This window comes from Mirounga leonina, unplaced genomic scaffold (genome assembly GCF_011800145.1).
Source record: "Mirounga leonina isolate KUSES-001 unplaced genomic scaffold, KU_Mleo_1.0 Mir_169, whole genome shotgun sequence".
NCBI lineage: Eukaryota > Metazoa > Chordata > Mammalia > Carnivora > Phocidae > Mirounga > Mirounga leonina.
The window spans coordinates 15,236,873-15,255,224 of record NW_023270431.1 but is presented as its reverse complement, the minus strand read 5'-3'; the positions used below and the strand labels follow the sequence as shown (position 1 = coordinate 15,255,224).

The following is an 18,352-nucleotide window of genomic DNA, read 5'->3' as shown; positions in this document are numbered from 1 at the left end:
ATGGCAAATGTACAGTCTAAGCTTATTTTTCATTCTTTAATTATTCAATTTATTAGCATATCAATTTGTTATGTATCACTATGTTTCAGGAACTGTTCTGAGGAACGGTTGTGGGAAACTAGAGCAACATCAAAAAACATCCTGTCTTCATAGAAGTTATGTTGTATTGCATATGCATTTGTGTATTGAGGGAAATGAAGCTTACACTGGAGTCAATATGGACTTACAGATTCCCTTCTGGACTACAGCCTTAAATGGTTTATAATAAAAATTCTTACTGATGCAAGTTTGTATTTCTTCTGTATTTAACAAAAAACAATGAAATAAATCTTATTAAAATAGTAAAAAGAAGCATATAGGTTCATAATAACCATACGTATTTTTATCAAAATGTACATTTACTTTGTACAAAATGTTCATACAAATGATAAGTTTAAATTCAAGGCAAGTAAAGCATTGGAAGTAAAGTATATGCAGTTGTTACACCTTTGAATGGTGACAGATGGTAAATGGGCTTACTGTGGTGACCATTTCCTGATGTATATAAATATTGAATTCCTGTGTTATACACTGGAAACTAATACATTGTATTTCAATTATTCTCCAAAAACAGAGAAAGCATATATACATATGTTTGTCTGTATGTATATAATATAAATTTTAAAATTTATAAAATTTAAAAATTAATACACACACACATATACATATATATCTTCTTCCAAGGATAAAAAGCTGTTCAACATATTTTGTTTAATTATGCTTTAAAGTTCTAAAATTATACTAAAAAGCTTACCATAAAAATATTCCAAATCTCATTAATTCATTCATCCATTCAACACACATTTATTGGGCACCTCCTACATGCCATATGCTATTATAGATAAAAAGATTAGTTTTTCATCTTATATTCAACAATAATATAAACAACAATAATATTAGGTCTTCACAGACTAAATATTATTTTTAATTAAATGCTTTAAATAGGACATTAGAAAAAACTGTTTTGATTTGCTGTTTTACATTTGTGCTTTTGAAATAATAAAATGGCAAAGTTCTTTTTCTTTTGATAAAATAAGCCATGATTTTAGCTTTTTGTTATCATGCACATGTGCCCTTTAACATTTAAGTTTTCTCGAACACCTATAGACATTGAGCCTTCTTTGTATTAATTGCCACCTCCATCATTATTAGATTTTCTTATAGCTTTCATTCCATTCAGATTACAAAGTCCTTCTCGACCCAGATCCCTGATTGCTTCCTCAACCCCCATAATTTACCATCATCTTTTTTTCTTTCAAAGATTTTATATGTTTATTTGAGAGAGAGAGTGAGAGAGAGCATGAGAGGCGAGAGGGTCAGAGGGAGAAGCAGACTCCCCACTGAGCGGGGAGCCCGACGCGGGACTCGATCCTGGGACTCCGGGATCATGACCTGAGCCGAAGACAGTGGCTTAATCAACTGAGCCACCTGGGCGCCCCTTACCATCATCTATTTAGGCTCTAATCAATTGTTGAATTCTGACAGAAGTATTTTTCTCATACACCCTTTGAATGCATCATTTCCTAACTTAACTATTTCTTTACACTGGGTGTTTAATTCTAAGATTATAATATAATTTTTCTTTTCTAGTTTTTAATGTGGTTAATTACACTGATTGATTTCTGAAAATTGAACCAATCTTGCTCTCTTGTAATTAACCTCACTTGATTTGGGTCTATTATCTTTTTTATGAATTGTTGGCTTTGTTTTGCTGGTGTTTTCCTAAAGATTTTTGCCTCTATGTTTCTAATTGATATTGTCATTAATTGATTTTCTTTTAATGTGTTTGTCAGGTTTTGTCTGCCTCATAAAACAAGCTGGGAAGTATTCCTGCCTCTTAGATTTTCAAAAAGAGTTTATGTAAGAAGTTTGTGTAAGATCAACTTTATTTCCTCCTTAGGTGTTTGATAGAATACACTAGTGAAGACATGTGGTACTAATGGTTTCTTTTAGTGAAGATTTTTAATTACTTTTGAAAGCTTTCTTTCTATGATAAGTTTCATCTACAATGTTGAATTTATTGCATAAAATCTTTCATAATATTCCCTCTTTAATGTCTTTAAGATTTGTAAAGATGTCCCTTCTATTATTCTCGATAGTGGCAATTTGTGCATTTTCTTCTTTTTTTTTGAAAAATCTAGCGGTTTATCAATTAAATTAATATTTTCACCAATTTTTGATTTGTTGATTTTTTCTCTCTAGCTTGTTTCCAATTTTATTGTTTTCCTGGTTTGGTTGCTTTTCTGTTTGTTCGTTTTACCTTTCTTTTACTTAATTTGAATTTGATTTGCTCTTCTTTTTTTTACTAGCCTCTTAAGATAGAAGCTTAGATCATCTATTTATTATAATTTTTCATCTAGGTCCTGCTTTACTGGTGTCCCATCATTTTTAATATGTTGTGTTTACATTATCATTCAGTTCAAAGTATTTTCTAATACCCTTGTGAATTCTTCTTTGACCCGTGGATTATTTAGAAGTATATCGCTTATTTCTAAATATTTGAAGATTTTATTATTGTTATATTTTAATTTAATTTTGTTATATTTCTTTATATGTTTAGTAAATTTTTTAATATACCCTACACATTGTAAATGATAAAGTGAAGAGGGCTTTGTCTCTATTTTATCCTTGATATGAGATCCCTCTGCTAAATCTTGGTGGAGGCAGCCAGCCAAGTGCACCTCCTCCCATTAATTACACACCCACCACTTTCTAATTCTTTCTCTCAGGTTTACTTAACTCATTTATGTCCCCAATTTTGTCCCTGTAGGCTTTTTAAAAATGCTGGCCCCTCCCATTGAGCACTTCACACATAGTCATTTTTCAAAGCCCTTCTTTCATGATTTTAGAGTCGATATATTGAGTTCTTGACTTTGACATACAATTCCAGATTCTTCTCTCTCTCTCTCTCTCTCTCTATATATATATATATATATATATATGCACACCAGTCTTACAAACTCTTTAGTATTCCCTTTATTCATAGTCCATTATTCTCCATAGATAGATCAGACACAAATGCCTCCTAAAATTAGCAATGATTTTTTTTCCCTTAATATTCCTGTTCTAGACAGGAATTCTGTCTATTCTAAACAGAATTTTTTTGCCCTAAAGCCAAATATTATTTCTATCCACCTATCAACCATAGACTTCTCAAGAATGCTGTCAAACTTTATTTAAAAGGCAGCTTGTTTTATGTGCATGGTTAAGTATAACCAGTCCTACAGCACTTCTGTGACTTTCCTACCGAATCTAGGATCCCCACAAGAACTTCATGAACAAAGGACTAGAGGGGTTACACCAGCTAATGTCACCTTCCAGAAATTCTGAAAAATAATTATCTTGAGAGTATTAGAAACACAAAAAGAGTGATACTTCCTCTTTTTCCACATTTCTTTATTAAGTATCACAGAGATGTGTCCAACTAAGCCACTTTTAGATTTAATGAGGAATGCAGTTTTATATGCTCTTTGCTCCGTATTACCCTTTCTTTTTTAGCATCTGTCTCATCCACTTTAAAATTATTATTATTATTATTTTCATTTTTGCCATATCATAGGTATCTTTAATCATTTTCATATCCCGGAAGTCTTTTTTCTTGAAGCTGTGTAAATAAATACATTTACCTAACCTCTCTCGACATCAGACAACTTCCCTTTGTGATAGGGAGGGTAATTCCTATTTCATAAGACTTTTATGAAGATTAAATGAGAAAACACGTGTAAAACATCCAGCAAAGTGTTCAGGCTGTAGTAGCTGTTTAATACATATCAACTTTCTCCCCTGCCCCATTTAATTTTTTTCTTTTCGTCATATGGGCTCCATATTGGTGGACTCAGTGATGCCAGGGAAACATCTAATTACCCAAAGTCTATGATTTTAAACTGGCTTCATTTATTTAATTTTTTTTTTTCTTAAACCCTTAAAAATACAATGACATTTTTCTTTCTAACAAGTTCTTTTACTTTACTCAGAGGTCCCCAAGGAAAAGCCCTTAGGGAAGCTGATTTTTTTTTATAAATTTACAAATTCAATGTTTCATTCTTTTGCTGCCATTTTCCAACCTGTCAAACACATCTGTTTTGCTTTTGCCTCAGTGGGTTCTCTGCAGGAGCCGACTTCTTGACATGATTATCCCAGCAATCTCATTTTTAGCTCTCACACTGGCAGCTACCTCCTGAAATGCTTTAAGATATTTTACAGATTTTTCTGTTGGTGACTCTTGAGAGACCACTTTTATGGGGGATAAGATTCCTGAATTAAATCATCTGCTCAAGTGTCTTTCTAATTTCTATGTTCAGTCTTGTTCTTAAATGAATAATTTATGTTCTGTGGTTCCTGTGTAAAGGAAGGTGCAAACTTGCATCTCTCTTCAGGGGAGAACTCTGAGCAATCCTAACTCTTGGAAACTTAGCTGATGGTACCCTGAGCTCCAATGCATTAACAAATATGTTGTGGCCATAGGGTGCCTTTGAGACAGTGAGGAGATGTCAGATTCCCTTTGGGTCTGAGAATTCCACAAAAGACAGCATTCTCTGTTACTGAGACATTTTCCTCCAGAAACCAGGAATTTCTGACTCACCATTGTTTTACCACCTGCAAGCTTCACCTTCCTCAATGCACCCTCCTAGATGACATATGACGCCTCCCACTTCAGAACAGCTTTATCACATTTTCTTCTCTACCACTCTAATGCCATTTAGTAGCCACCATTCACTTTGACAATCCCACTAAGTTATAAATTTCCTATAGTTTGCGACTTCCTCTTTGAATTCATCCTTTCCACGGACAGAATCAGCAAACCTATCTTCTGTGTCCTTTACGTATATTGCACACACTTCTGTTCTCTTTTTATGGCTTTGATATAGCACTTATGTTTAGATTTTGTCATAGTTAAGATTCTCATCATGACATAATTGGATGTGTATAATTACTTCCTCTTTCTCCCTGCCCCTTATCTTTTCCTTTCTCCAATTCATCTTCTACACTGTCACCAGCATGCCTTTTTAAACACACATAGCTGATTACATTACTCTACTTTTAAAAATCGTTGAGTAGGTGTTGGAGGCATCTTTGAGCTCGCCGAGTGGACACCATGAGCAAAGCTCACCCTCCCGAGTTGAAAAAATTTACGGATTAGAAATTATCATTGAAATTAAATGGTGGCAGACATGTCCAAGGAATACTGCGGGGGTTCGATCCATTTATGAATCTTGTGATAGATAAATGTGTGGAGATAGCAACTAGTGGGCAATAGAACAATATTGGAATGGCGGTAATACGAGGAAATAGTATCATCATGTTAGAAGTCTTGGAGCGAGTATAAACAATGGGTGTGTTCATCAGAAGAAATCAACTGCTTCCACATGTCCCCTCCATAGTACTTGTTTTACTACAATATAAAAATCAGGCCGTGTGCAATTTCATATTGAACTTTTTTATTAAATAAACTTTTATAATAGTAAAAAAAAAAATCATTGAGTAGGTCCCTGTTCCCCATAGGTAGAGGCTCTGCTCCTTAATGTGCCATAAAGGGTCTTTGCAATCTGACTCTTATCTCCCTTTTGAACTTCATCTTTTACTACTTCCAAAAATGCATCTACAGTCCAGTCTTCCTTCAAAATTCATAATGCAATTTCATATTCTGTGATTTACATATGGTGCAACCTTTCTCTGGAATGCCACGGTGTTTTTTTTTTTTTTTTTAAAGATTTATTTATTTATTTGAGAGAGTGAGAATGAGAGAGAGAGAGAGTGTACATGAGATGGGGGAGGGTTAGAGGGAGAAGCAGGCTCCTCGCCAAGCAGGGACCCCGATGCAGGACTTGATCCAGGGACTCCAGGATCATGACCTGAGCTGAAGGCAGTCGCTCAACCAACTGAGCCACCCAGGCGCCCTGCCACGCTGTTTTCAATCTCCTGATTCTACCTTTAAAATCAGTTTCAAATATTAACCCTCCTAACAGCCCATCCATACCTACTGTCTCATTACGTTCTTACCATTACTGTGTTCCTGAAGGTTTTTTTTTTTTTTTGAATTGCTTATTAAGAAATTGCACAACTTGTACTTATATTTCTCTTTAAATTAGAGAAAGTTGTCTTGGAAAAAAGTCTTTAAAAGATGGCATATTTTTGTACACCACGACATAGCCCATATTCGGCTACATAGCAAATATTTGTTAAATCAATGATTGGAGGAAAGAGTGTAACAGAAAGCAAATGAGAATATACTATATTAGTATGTGAAGTTATTTTTTAGAAACAGATTAAAAACAGAACAAAACTGGGGCACCTGGGTGGCTCAGTCGTTAAGTGTCTGCCTTCGGCTCAGGTCATGATTGGGATTGAGCCCCGCATCAGGCTCCCTGCTCGGCGGGAAGCCTGCTTCTCTCTCTCCCACTCCCCCTGCTTGTGTTCCCTCTCTCACTGTGTCTCTCTGTCAAATAAATAAATAAAATCTTTAAAAAAAAACCAAAAAACAGAACAAAACTGGTCTCTGGGGAAAAACAAGGATCAAAAGTATTAAAAAGGTAGAAAAATACCATCTGGAGGGACTGTGTGGGAAACTAGGGAGAATAAAAAGAAGAAATAATATAGGGGGGCGGTTTACAGCTCTGAATAAGTGTGACTAGCCACGCTGTGGCCTTCAGAATTTAAGGCTTGCCTCTCCCACTAGTGTGTATCTCCTTAGGGAACATGGAGTTCATGTAGCCAGACAGCTACTTGGCCAGGCCTCTTCTGGCATTCTTAGGTAATTAACATTAAAGATATTAGGGACTCAATAAAGGCATAAGGTTCCTTTAGTAGTACCATGCTTGAGTTGGTCAAGGGTCAGAGTATTCAAATAATCTGTTACTTAGATGACTTTGCCTGACACAAGGGGGTAATGTCTGCAAAGATTGAGGGAAAAAACAGAGTTAACAGAAGTCCTGCTTGCTTAAAAGTGGGAGAGAGAAAATAAAGAAGAAAAGAGAGCAACACAGTACACATTTGTGGTGGAAAAAGAGTACTGAACATAAAATCAGGAGCCCTGAGTTGCATATTGAATTTGCCAGTTTCTAGTTATGGTTCTTTGAAAAAAAAAATCATTTAATCTCTTCAATTCTCTGTAAAACTAAGACATTGATACCCACTTAGCAGTGGGTATAATGATTGAACTACTTTATGAAGGTAAAAGGAATCTGCATATGTTAACATACTGTATCAATTTAAGTATTTTTCACAATTTTGCCCATAGAAGTCTATTCTTTATATTTATTTATTTATTTATTTATTTATTTATTTATTTTTAAAGATTTTATTTATTTATTTTGACAGAGACAGCGAGAGAGGGAATACAAACAGGGGCAGTGGGAGAGGGAGAAGCAGACTCTCCTCTGAGCAGAGAGACCGACGTGTGGCTTGATCCCAGGACACCGGGATCATGACCTGAGCTGAAGGCAGATGCTTAACGACTGAGCCACCCAGGTGCCCTTATTCTTTATTTTTTAAAGGTTGAAAAAAGCACACATTAAATGTACAATGGTATAAAACAAAAATGCTCAGATGCCTCTTGCTTTGGATAACTTTGTATTTATCAACACAGCAACACAATTTTATTCATAATACTAAAATAAAATGAGTGAAAGCTTAGTCCTTTCCTCTAGTTTAGGAATTACTTTAATTTCTCTTTGGTTTCATGCTTTCCCACAGGCAGTTTAGAATGTCACATACGCTTAGCGTGGACACATTGTACAATGAAATTGTGCAAAACGTTCATGACAATCCTCATCTGGGACATAAACACTTCTTGTTTCCTGCTCGTGTTTTCAATAAAGCCGCATTATTTCAAGCAAAATTACTCAGAATATGACCAAACACATGCTCTGTAAGAAAACATATAATAGAGTCATTTCCTTTCAGTGCATGAAAGAGAAAAAAAAAAAATGTATCCTAAGAGTTTCTTTATTTAACTGACAGTCTTTGGAATCGAGCTAATTAAATTACCATTGAACTCATATCTACCAATTTTTAGGATCTGTCCCAAACTCTCTTTGCTAACAGATCTTCCTGCCTTTTTTTCCACTCAAGATGTCTGAGGTGCCTACTTCTTTTCCAATAAAGATTTTTTTTTCCTCAGTCTTCCTCACAACTTCTCGTTTTTCTTGTCTCCTCCATTGAGGGAAAGAAGGCACAAAGCAGGAAGCTCCTTTGGCAAGTCCTACTCAGGCCAGGAAAAACAATTGTCTTCAAACTAATTGAGTAATATCTTAAGCTTGACTATTTGTTCCTTTCATGGTCCCCAGTGTACGAAGAGATCTGAAAAGATTCATCACCTCTTTGGACGGGCTTATACCTATTCACCGAGGAAGCAATTTCCTAATGTATCAACAAGAAAGATATATTCTCTCATATCTGTTTTAATATATATTACTCAGAAAGCTAATTTTTTTTCTGTACACCTAACATGGGGCTCGAACTTACAACCCCAAGATCAAGAGTTACATGCTTTACTGACAGAGCCACCAGGTGCCCTCAGAGGTTTAATTTTTTAGATATTTATTTATTATCATGAAATTCTTGAGTAATATAGGCATTCCTTAAAGGTCAATAGCTTCAGGTGTCTAGATGGGTAAATCACACTTATTAACTAATAACATTTTAAATTCTTTCTGGACAGGGATCATTTTTGTTCTTCTGGATATCCCAAAGTTCTAAGAATTCATAATAGAAGTCTGATAAATATACATTGAATTGAGTTTATCTTATCTCCTAACTCAAGAGAAAGATGTGAATCATAGAAATAGTATTTACTTTTGGTAAGAGAATGCAGTGATCAAGGGGAAGAAAGATCAAGAATGTTAGCCTACTACTGTCCTGTTTAAAGCATAATTGATAGGTTGTTCTCTAGATCAAAGGTTAATAAGGTAATATTATTGCAGCAAACAGATCAAGAATGCATTCCTACTCCTCTTCCTCCTTTTCTTCTTGTTTTTTTTTTCTTTTTTAAGATTTTATTTATTTATTTGACAGAGAGAGACACAGGGAGAAAGGGAACACAAGCAGGGGGAGTGGGAGAGGGAGAAGCAGGCTTCCCGCGGAGCAGGGAGCCCGATGCAGGGCTCGATCCCAGAACCCTGGGATCTTGACCTGAGCCGAAGGCAGACACTTAACGACTGAGCCACCCAGGCGCCACTCTTCTTAGGGTTTTGATAGAATCAAAGGTAGAAGCATCACAATGGTTGCAGTTTTGACTTAAGGAATTTGGTCCGATATTGCCATATAACACAGATGTACCATGACAACGAAGTCTCTGCCATCTCCGGTATGTTTGAAGTATAACTGAAATTAATATTTAGTTGTTTAATAACCCCTTGGTTTTTTATTTTGGTTTTTGCTTTAGTCTTTATTATGACTTTATTTTTATTGACCAAATTATCATGTACTGTTACTCATGAAGTGACAATCTCTTGGGAAGACAATGATGTTTATCCTTGCTTTGGTGCCTTTTGGGGTTATGCCATTGCTATACATTTCAGCCAGTAGCGCCTTATACAATTAATATCATATTAATGCACAGCCCATACCACTAAACTCGAGTTATGTAACTTTTCTTGAAAGTTTTAGGCAGATGGCAAGGTATTGTGACAAAACACTTTTTAATTGAAAACAAAAAAAAAATCCTTTTTGGGTAATTGATGTGTGTTGTGCAGTTAGGTTTCAGTGTGATTTCACCGCAGTCCAGCCAGAAGGACATGCAGCTATGTGAATCGTACTCATTGAGCTTTCCAATCCTTTGTGCATAGTTACAAATCCCCACCCCCTTCACACCACAGCTGGTGCTTGTTTCCAACACTGAGTCTTAAATAATTCAGTGAAATTCTTGAGAAATAGGGAATGTTTCGCATAATTTTGAAGCTTGATTACTATTTGCACCAAATGTTGCTGATCAGCAAGATTGCTTCAATGGGAATTGTGAAGATTCCCTTTGAATTGAAATTCAAAACAAATTCATTATCCTAAAAGCTTGAAAAGAGAAGGATTATCCCAATATCATTTTGGGTTTAATATAGGAGAATTATGAAGGTAGATCACAATGCAATGAGAGTATAAGGCCTATTTGGTGGGCTTTGCTTCTGAACCATTAAAAAGGAATAACACTCCCTTGTGGCAGTTATATTAAAACTTGCCATTTCTTTTTCTTTTTTCTTTCTTTTTTTTTTTTTTAAGATTTTATTTATTTATTTGAGAGAGAGAGAATGAGAGACAGCACATGAGAGGGGGGAGGGTCAGAGGGAGAAGCAGACTCCCTGCCGAGCAGGGAGCCCGATGTGGGACTCTATCCAGGGACTCCAGGATCATGACCTGAGCCGAAGGAAGTCGCTTAACCAACTGAGCCACCCAGGTGCCCAAAATTTGCCATTTATTTTTCTTATGGTCTTGCTCATTCATTTGTGGGACTTTCTCTATTCCACCCATTATTATTAATAGTAAATATTCCATTATTATTCAAGAAATATGAAGCATCCCATTTGAATGTTCTTTGTACAAAATTTTATTTGTAATTAAACAGAACCCAGTTCTTTAAAGAACATGAAAGGCAAATAAAACACAAGACTCATGAGAGATATAGAGGAGTACTTGGAAATGATTATATTTTATATAATATGGAAATAATATAGAATGGAAATGATTACATTTCCAATGGAAATATATGGAAAATGATTACATTTTGGAGTATACTGACTAAAATGGTGCTCAGGTCCAGAAATAAAAGGAAACTAGAGCAAAGAAGTAACAGTCAAGGGAAGAAGTATCTCTAAACATCTTCCTTACAACATTAGAATTGGAGGATGGACTAACTTTATGGCTTATGCAAAGGGTCCAAGAAGATTGGGACTGGGTTTGAGGATGGTGGCAAAGGAATTTCTAGATTCAATTAGTTCCATGGATAGGCATTATTAAGCAGTTGTGTTGGCATTCATGAGTGAGAGCAGCTTCCTTGAGTCTGTTTTCTGTCTCTCAGATGAAAGTGCCAGTGGTCATCAAGCCAAGCAGGATGAGTAAACTTCCAGTCTGAGGAACTCTGAACAAATGGCTACCCTCACACTAGCTGGAATGGTCAGGTCATCATGCATGAAAAAAATCTATGCTCTATAAAGTGATCATTTATACTGCTACTCAGGAAGTCCAGTCAAGAAGGTCCAAATATCTGGGGATTATCAAATCCTGAAATTCTTGACATACCGTATTTATGCAATATTCCTTTTGATGCATCTGAAAGACACTTTATGCCACCTTCCATTATCTATACCTACTCCCAATACCTAGAAATTCCCTATTTATGTCTATATAGGGCTTTCAGCAAAGACAAAGTGATGGTCTGCACATCACCTTTTTGTCAGCATGTAATTTATTAGATTTATCCCGCATGAATTTGCTAGTCTTTATGTATTTCACATAAAAGGAGGAGAGATTTTTGTTTTATTCAGTTGTTAATCTCAAGCAATACCTGAACAGAGTAGCCATTTAATAAATATTTGTTGAATAGGAAAATAAAGGAATGGGGGCACCTGGAAGGCTCAGTCAATTAAGCATCTGACTCTTGATTTCAGCTCAGGTCATGATCTTAGGGTCACGAGATTGAGCCCCACACTGGGTTCCGTGCTCAGTGCAGACAGAGTGCTTGTCTCTCTCCCTCACCCCACTTGCTCTTGCTCTCTCTCTCTCTGTCTCAAATAAATAAATAAATAGATAAATAAATAAATAAAATCTTAAGAAAATAAAGGAATGGAAATGGCATTTAATCTCTAGAATATTCAAGTCATTCCAATAAACTATGTTATTACATGATAAGTTGACTTTGGCTTTTATATAACAGCAAAGAAGATGATTTTCTATTAAGGTAGCAGTCCTTTGGTCACTGCATTGCCATATAGATATTCAATACCTGGGGACTCCATCCTATGAAGCATTTATACAAAGAATTAAAGAAGTGGTAACTGGCAAAATTTTAATGTGAATAATATAAAGATGACACATTAAGCAGAAGGAACCAGAAAATGGTTCAGACTTTCTATGAATGAGAAAATCTATGTTTTTTATTCCCTCTTATCATTTAGATTGTCAAAGAGGGAGAATGCTACTGTCCACATTTGCATCTTTAATATGTGAAGTCTACAGAAAAAGAATGAGCTTCTTGCTCTCCCTTCCTATCTCGGGAAATCACATATTTATTGGCAGATACGAGAGAAGACACCTTGTCTGAGTAAACTCTTTCTGAATTTGGGGCTGAATTATACTAATATTTTATTTGGGGCTACTTTTCATCCCATTTAGGATCACTCACTGACTACAAAGACTTCAGATACTGAAGCTGGATTCAGAGATTGCTACTTCTGTGTTTTAGGAACATTTATTAACTTACCTAGTTTCTTCTGGAAAGAACTCAGTGTGGTTAGTGGATGAGTGGTCCCCATCATAAGCCCCATGAAATAATTTCTGTGATTTAATGAATGCATGTTTGATAGAAATAATTATGACCTAGTAAACAGTAGAAACTAGAAAGCAATTAGAACAGTTCAGGATTCCCCTAGATCCTTTAGCTTTCTAGGATGCACATATAAAATAAGTAATGAACTAATTTCCTGTCTGCCCTATGCTGTGGGAACATGCGCTGGACCCTAGGATACCAGAATTAATGTCAAATCCTCATTTTGCCCTTTGTGCCAGATATTGTAGCTATGGTTGTACTAAAAACAAAAACAACAACAACAAAAAAGAAAAACAAATGAAAAGATTACCATTTGGAGAAGGCATTTCATTTAGGATTCCATAATGGTGGGCCTTCTTAAAAGAAGTGATAGCAAAACCTTATTTCTTTTCTTTTTAAAGATTTATTTATTTATTTGAGAGAGAGAGAGAGCATGAGAGCACAAGTGGGAGGGGCAGAGGAAGAGGGAGGGAGAATCTCAAGCAGACTCCACACTGAGTGCCAAGCCTGACACAGGGTTCGATCTCATGACTCTGAGATCAGGACCTAAGATCATGAGCTGAGTTGAAACCAAGAGTCGGACATGGAATGGACTGTGCCACTCAGGGGCCCCTGAAAACCTTATTTCTATCTACTTGTTTCAAATAACTTCTGAAAGTAAATGCCGGGTATGAGAAGCTCAGACAAATGAATATACATTAAAATGGGTTGGAGAAATCAACCAGTAATAGTAATAACAATATTTATTTCAAAATTTATCATATAAATATGTTACACATATTACGCATGTACAAGCCTGTGCATTAATAATTTTCTAATTAATTTATAGTCTGAGTTTGGATTGAACCATGAAGCAATCTAGGGAGGAAAAGAGCAATAGATTCTAATTCTGGGTCTGCCATGAACCAAGTCTTTAACTTAGAACAAATATCAAATTACCTGAAATTCAATGTTTTTATTTACAAGATTTAGGAAATAACACTTGTCTCAGAATACAAATGAAATTAGACAGGTGGAGCTTTTGAAAATGCATATGCAATAAAAAATGCTATAGATTATGTAAGCATTGTCCTCAGTACTACAGTTTCTAATTTCCTCAGAACATAACTCCTTTTTTCCCTAGTTGTCAAGACCTTAACCAGTCATAGTTTTCCGGATATCTTTGGAATTTCCTTTTAAAAGAAGGTTTCAGTGTCTTCTATAGTTTAAGTTTTAAATGTCTTGACTTTATGAAAAAAGCCAAGGTAACTCAGATCACCCTATGTAGAAAATAAAGTTTTCAGGAATTAAAAAGAATATAGTTTCTTAAAATAATCAAGAATGAAATCCCAAGTCATTATAATAAGTTTTAATAATCCAATTGCATTTTATTATCAAGGAAAGTCAATATTGTACAGTCATAATATTTCAATCAGTAGAGGAAGCAAAATTACCCTAAATGATAATCTCATTAGTTCCTATGAGGGAGTCAGTAAACGAGAAGCTCTTCTTGAACATATATCCAGCTTCCTGATCCTGATTGTCCAATTAAGAAACTTGCATCGTTAATTCAAGTCAAGTGATCGATACACTTTTCAAATGTAAAGCAGATAATCAACTGTAGCAGATTCTTGCATTTATTAAAACTACAATGTCAAAATATGCCAATATTTGCAGGAGTGATTAGAAGAGCTTATTAGATCAGATTTCTTTGTAAACTTTGTTCTTAATGTATTTCATTGCTGTTTGTCTCCTCAATCCATCTAGGAACAAACAGAGCTGGTTGAAGTGCATTTGTTGAGAGAGAAAAATGCCATATTGAAGTTTCTTTGAGGTTTCACTGACTAGATTGCTTTGAGTGTTTGGGTACTTTTACCTTATATTGGTGAAAGCATGCACCCATATGAGCAAAGTATTAAAAATGAAATTCTGTAGACTGTTTCCTGATGTCGAGGACCGAAAGACACCCAGATTCTGACTACACATACTTTGAAGTCCAGAGGCAGGCAGGCTCCCAGTGTCACCACAAAGCATGGGCTTCATCCTGATGCTGGTTCCATTCATGGTTAATAGTTTTCTGTCAACAGTGGCAGTTGAGAATATATGTGTTTTTGTTGATGGCTGGAAGGAGAGAGGAGAAACTCCACCACAGACGTGGACTACCACTCTTTCCTTCAGTCTGATGGCCAATTGAAACCATGAGTCTACTCCTGCACCAATAACAGTCACAGAGGAATTTCATGCACAGATTAACTGAAAATCTGTCCTTGGAGTAGGGTTGGGATCACCCTTGTGAGATGGGCAACTTCCATCTCCTTCAAGAGAACTTGCTGCTGGGAAGGCCCAGTTGCCACCTTTCTGTATTCACCATTTCATTTGTTCCAAGGTCATGCTCCTCTAGGCCACACCAAGACAATGACCCCAGTGCAGGCTCATTTTTGCTAAAACTGAACCAGGAAGAAATAGAAAACCTGAACAGACCTATAACCACTAAGGAAATTGAAGCAGTCATCAAAAATCTCCCAACAAACAAGAGCCCAGGGCCAGATGGCTTCCCAGGGGAATTCTACCAAACATTTCAAGAAGAATTAATACCTATTCTTCTGAAACTGTTCCAAAAAATAGAAAGGGAAGGAAAACTTCCAAACTCATTTTATGAGGCCAGCATTACCTTGATCCCAAAATCAGACAAAGACCCCATCAAAAAGGAGAATTACAGACCAATATCCCTGATGAACATGGATGCAAAAATTCTCACCAAAATACTAGCCAAGAGGATCCAACAGTACATTAAAAGGATTATTCACCATGACCAAGTGAGATTTATCCCTGGGCTGCAAGGTTGGTTCAACATCCTCAAATCAATCAATGTGATACAATACATTAACAAAAGAAAGAACAAGAATCATATGATCCTCTCAATAGATGCAGAAAAAGCTTTTGACAAAGTACAGCATCCTTTCTTGATCAAAACTCTTCAGAGTATAGGGATCGAGGGTACATACCTCAATATCATAAAAGCCATCTATGAAAAACCTACAGCGAATATCATTCTCAATGGGGAAAAACTGAGAGCTTTCCCCCTAAGGTCAGGAACACGGCAGGGATGTCCACTATCACCACTGCTATTCAACATAGTATCGGAAGTCCTAGCCACAGCAATCAGACAACAAAAAGAAATAAAAGGCATCCAAATCGGCAAAGAAGAAGTCAAACTCTCACTCTTTGCAGATGATATGATACTTTATGTGGAAAACCCCAAAGACTCCACTCCAAAACTGCTAGAACTCATACAGGAATTCAGTAAAGTGGCAGGATATAAAATCAATGCACAGAAATCAGTGGCATTCCTATACACCAACAACAAGACAGAAGAAAGAGAAATTAAGGAGTCGATCCCATTTACAATTGCACCCAAAACCATAAGATACCTAGGAATAAATCTAACCAAAGAGACAAAGGATCTGTACTCAGAAAACTATAAAATACCCATGAAAGAAATTGAGGAAGACACAAAGAAATGGAAAAACGTTCCATGCTCATGGATTGGAAGAACAAATATTGTGAAGATGTCAATGCTACCTAGAGCAATCTACACATTCAATGCAATCCCCATCAAAATACCAACCACTTTTTTCAAAGAAATGGAACAAATAATCCTAAAATTTGTATGGAACCAGAAAAGACCCCACATAGCCAGAGGAATGTTGAAAAAGAAAAGCAAAGCTGGCGTCATCACAATTCCAGACCTCAAGCTCTATTACAAAGCTGTCATCATCAAGACAGTATGATACTGGCACAAAAACAGACACTTAGATCAATGGAACAGAATAGAGAGCCCAGAAATGGACCCTCAACTCTGTGGCCAGGACTCTTTTAATGGGCAACATCCGAGACTCCTTATCTTATGATATAGATTCTTGTGATGACAGGACGCAACACTGACACCAGGATAGATAAAAGGCAGAGCTCTTTGTTTCTTGCGGTTCTAAAATAGAAGTGGCCATCAAGCAGGGCCATACAGAGGGTTGCCCCCAGGGACAGGAGAACAGCAAGTTGGAACTGTAAGGGGTAGTGTAAGCATGGCAAGTGGGGTGGGATAGCTAGATTTCCAGGATCCCCATGGATTGGTTAATTTGCATAATTTTGTGGGCTGTGGGGCTAGCTCTAGTTGCATGGTGCCTGGCCCTGGGTATATTAGGGAAGATGCCAGTGTGTATAAGCCAGTATGTGAAAGCCCAATAACAAGTGGTCCGGGTATAGACTTAGCGGCTCAATAAGGGGCACTGCAGCCTTCTGGCCGGCACCTCAAAACTGGGCCAAAACAACCTTGAAAAAAAACTGTATTGCACCCCTCCTGGCCAGTCTTCCCTCCTTTCCTCTGTCCTTTCACATGCCCTCATGGGGGTCTGGAGGATCTCTCTGTGTTGTACTGATTCTTCTGTTTTATATATCTTAAATTTTTCTGTCCCAATGGTAAAAATGAGGTGTGTGTTTTCTGTGTCCAAAACCATACAAACAAACAAACGAACAAACAAATGTGGTGACCACTTGGTCAACTGAAAATTTTTTCTAAAAAATTCTATGAGTTTTCTCAGGTTCCAACAGATGATAACTATTTCTGTTTGAGTCCAGTAATCTTTAAAGTTTTGCCAAAAGTAAACATACTTAAACTTTCTCTTGCTTTGCAATATACTGAATGTCTGGCAATTTTATTTACTAAAAAAAGAATAAACTTGTTTGCATGTTATTAATTAGTGACATCTTGGTTGTTCATTTGCACTCATAAGCCATGCCATGTTTTCAAAATGCTTTAGTTACTTTGCATTAATCTACCCAGCAAACTCATTAGATAGGTTTAGTGTTTTTCTTCCTTTAGTCACATGAGATAATTACAAGTGGAACTTTAGGTACACGGGCAAAATAAAATATTTGATTTGCAAAGACTGGACATTCAAGTTCTGTTTTTATTTTATTTTAAAAAAGAAGTTGCTGCTGTTGGTTCTTACTGTTTGGTTTTTACTAATGTATTTAGATGTGGACTATGACAGATGCACCCAACATGTACTTTTTTCTGGGAGCAGCTGAAGGAAAGTTTGCATGTGTGTGTTTGTGTATGTGTGTTTATGTGTATGTTATATGTACTAGCAGTATTCCTCAATGTCTGGTTATTGCTTCTACTTTCTTTTTCCCTGGTCTTCAGAAGCCATCTAAAGGATTTGAAATATATTAAAAGAAATTAAAAAAATGCAATCTACTAAATGAATTATAATAAAGCCACCCACTTACAGAAGAAATTAATCAATTAAAATTTATTTTTGATAATCTATGTTAAAGAAGATAGTATTGAGACATAGAAAAACTTCTCCTTATAGGTGGACACGTTCTCTCAGACAGTGGAAAACAGACAAGCTGTCCTTCTCAGAGCACTTTAAGGTCGTATGTCAGAGAAAACCACTGGGTCTGGTTGAGGCTAGATTCATCCGGCTGCTCTCATTAGGTGTGGAGTAGTAGGAGTAGGATGAGTAATACAATGTACTTTTTCAAGGTCATAATTCTCCTAGATTCTCACCCTAAAATTCTGCATTAATTTTAAGGTCATTAGAATTTTACTAACCAGCTAGGAAGAGGTTATGTAACTTTTCTTGCTTTCATTTTCCAGTACTTTCAACTCAAACTTTGTGTAACTTCAGATATATGAATTCTATCCATCTACAAAATTCTTAAATCTATAACCAAAATTTGTAACAACCCATTTACAAAATGTTTAAGTTCAGGTGCACGTATGAATACAGATATGACATACACAAAAACTCAAAACATAAAAATAAAAAACATACATATGTAATGCTCTGAAACACA

At 36.1% G+C, this 18,352-nt stretch overlaps 1 pseudogene; it reads left to right on the top strand.

The window, feature by feature from the left end:
- The first annotated feature begins 5,134 nt into the window (after positions 1-5,134).
- On the top strand, positions 5,135-5,411 carry LOC118017420 (annotated as a pseudogene).
- Positions 5,412-18,352: the final 12,941 nt, after the last annotated feature.